The following is a 3,142-nucleotide window of genomic DNA, read 5'->3' on the forward strand; positions in this document are numbered from 1 at the left end:
ATATATATATATATATATATATATATATATATATTTATATATAGGGAGAGAGAAAGAGAGAGAGAATGTTTTGGCTGCACTGTGAAGTTAATATTATCTGAAGAAACATTGAGGGTTTACTTACTTGTGGAGTGTTTACAGATCCTGCTGGCTTCTGAACTGGAAGGGTATGAACACTGTCCAGAAAGTTATCTAACATTAAAAAGAAATCTGCCATTAGCACATCGTTTTAAACATGTGTGACACATAATTGATATATGTCTGAATAGGGGAACAAAGAAACTGAAATCTCCCAAATGACGTGTCATGAAAATGTACAAAAATCAGGAAACTTTCTAATACAAAACATTTTGAACTCACTTGAGCCCGTCTTGCTGGGAACTTTTATAATGGTTGGTCTTTTTACAACACTTGGCTTGTTGTTGAAGTTTCCACTCCCGTTTCCACTCCCATCCATATTGTACTGAGGTTTGACTGGGATGTTATCTGAACAACGATAGCCATGTAGTTAAGTTACACTGACAACAATCAGAACAGTTACAAGTTTTATAAACGCCAAAATCAAAGATCAGAAACCCAAAAGTATATATAAACCGATTAATTGTGATAAACAGCCTTATTCTATGTATAAAACATAGTAGAGATATAGTCATGGTTCCAACTGAATGTTACTCACTGAATGGGCTGTCCACATATTCATCTTCCACGTACATGGGGTCTAAGTTGTGGTTGTTAAAATTTAGGTTGGGTTTCAGTGGTTCTCTAGAAGGATTCGCTGAAAACATGGGTGGAAACTGTGATGTTTCCTTTTCTTTAATGCTCTCAGATCTGGTCAGTACAGGAGGACATGATCCGTGTGGTGTGTTCCCTTTGCTGTGCAAAGCCTCCAGCTCCTCTCTTATGGATTTTCCCCCTGAGTTTGTAGGGAGTTGAGGCCTGGGGCTTGTGATAGGGTTTTGGTAGTTTTGTGTAGTAGATGCATTTAGACTGGCGTCATCTTTGCTTTGAGATTTAAAAGCCATTGAAGGTTTAACAGCAACTGGAGGCTTGTAGGAGGCCCTCCTGGGCGGAAGACTTGTTTGAGGTGATTGGGACACATTTCCCTCTTCATCACCCCCCTGGCTCTCGAAAGCCTGGAGCCTGGCACGGAAACTCTGACTGCGATTGGGGTTCATTTCTCCCACTGCATTTTCTTCCACTGATTTCTTGTGAATAGTCAACAGTATAACTGCTTCCCTCACACTTTTCCTTTTCACTAAAGACCACCAGGCGTTCCTTAAAATGCTTATTAGAGTAAAATTGTTGTGAAGATGACTGATTTTTTTTTCAGTTTTCAATAAATTTGACCCAAGTCTGAACTTTGAGCTCTTCTTCTTTGTCAAACCTATGCAGTTTTGTACGAGGACGTGGAATGGGTGGTTGGCTGTTGGAGTTTGTCAAGGTGGGGGCAACAGTGACTGAACAATGTTTTGTAGGAATATTCCAGTGCACAGTGACAGATTAGTGCATATGAGTGAGGAATCTGTTTTTTCAGGCTTTACGTCAGAGAGTCACTTTGGCCCTCTGTGATTGTAAACAATGTTTTTGTTCAAGTCTTTAGGTCTTTTTCAGATGCAGATTTTCTTTCTGCTGTTTTTGGCAACAACTGTCTTAAGGGTTTGTGAGGCTTTTTACCTAGACACACAAAAAAACACTTAACGTTAGTAGTAAAATAAAAAGCAACAACTGAAAGTGCTTGAAAAGAAGGAAACTAGATCAAGATTAAAAGAAAAACCCAGGTAAAAAAAACAATAAAAACTTTAAGAACAAAGGAAGACTCACTGCCTTATACTCAAACACTTAAGATTACCATGACCTCAGCATGGAACTATACTAATAAAATAAAATCCTATTAAATAGTTTGTAGTGATGACTGGTGCCTGACCAACAAGACTTCTCACCGCTACATGGAATAGTGGAGTTTGTACTGGTGCGGTGGGCTTGACAATATCCTCCTGGGTCTCTTCCTGAATCACCTGATCACAGGATGGAGGAAATTGGGGATGGGGGGTGGGGAGAGAGAAAGAGAAAGAGAGAGAGAAAGAGAGAGAGAGAGAGAGAGAGAGAGAGAGAGAGAGAGAGAGAGAGAGAGAGAGAGAAAGCGCACGAGAGAGAGAGAGAGAGAGAGTGCACACGAGAGAAAACGAGAATGAGTGAGCAAGAGAGACAGACAAAGAGAGTGAAAGAGAGCGTAAAAGAGTGAGAGAAAGCGACCGAGAGACAGGGCAACAGAGAGAAGGCAAGCAAAAGAGACCGCGAGAGAGCAAAAAAGAGTAAGAGAAAGCCAGCGAACGAGCGAGCGTGACAAAGAGAGAGCGAAAAAGAGTGAGGGAAAGCGAGCAAGAGAAAGCGAGCAAGAGAAAGCGAGCAAGACAAAGCGAACAAGAGAAAGCAAGCGAGAGAAAGAGAGTGAGCGAGAGAGCACGTGAGAGAGCAAGAGAGAGAGTGAGCAAGAGAGAGCGGGCGTGAGAGAGAGAGACACAATATTTTGTCTGAGTTCATGATAATACTTTACTAAGTAAATATGGAACTTTTTGTAGCTGTAAGTACAAAGTTTTTGCCTATACTGATATTTTATGGGTTGATTCTTGTATTTTAACACTTCCATTTGATAAAGTTCACTTTCTTAAAACTAAAATGTCTGAACATCACTGTGATCATTAATATAAAAAGGTATGTTTTTATTGCATAAATTTAACTATCAGGTAACATCAACAGTAACAGTCAGATCAAATGTACCTGTGTGACAGTCTGTATGTCAGTGGGCCAGTCCCACCGAGGAGGAAGAACCACAGAACCTCCTGAGAACCAGCTGTTTCCACCCAGAGGTCCCACTGGGATGATGGTGATGTTTGGTTGCCTGAAGAACAAACACTGTAAATACCAGGGACAAAACACACACACTTCCAATGGAAGTGGGAATCCATAATGGAATTAACCGGTACAAAAAAAGTCTGAATGAACTTCCAGGACACCTTAAACATGAACCTCCTACAGATCCAACAAAGCTGAGTTGGAGATAAACCAAAACAAAGTTACAGAGTGGCATATATGTACCGGTGTGTGTGTGGATATATATATATATATATATATATATATATAT

General features: G+C 40.2%; 1 protein-coding gene and 1 long non-coding RNA gene across 2 annotated transcripts in view; one reads left to right on the top strand and one right to left on the bottom strand.

Annotated features, from left to right (window-relative positions):
• The window catches only part of lrba (LPS responsive beige-like anchor protein), a 312,704-nt gene that overhangs the window by 116,230 nt on the left and 193,332 nt on the right, over positions 1-3,142 (top strand). The gene's annotated exons all lie outside the window — the stretch shown is intronic.
• On the bottom strand, positions 1,212-2,853 carry LOC119422578. The gene is made up of 3 exons (XR_005187425.1): positions 2,779-2,853; positions 1,941-2,015; positions 1,212-1,674 (listed from the first exon to the last, which is right to left on the bottom strand). It is a non-coding gene; the product is annotated as an uncharacterized LOC119422578 (long non-coding RNA).

The sequence above is a fragment of the Nematolebias whitei genome, chromosome 16, assembly GCF_014905685.2.
Source record: "Nematolebias whitei isolate Nwh7 chromosome 16, NemWhi1, whole genome shotgun sequence".
NCBI lineage: Eukaryota > Metazoa > Chordata > Actinopteri > Cyprinodontiformes > Rivulidae > Nematolebias > Nematolebias whitei.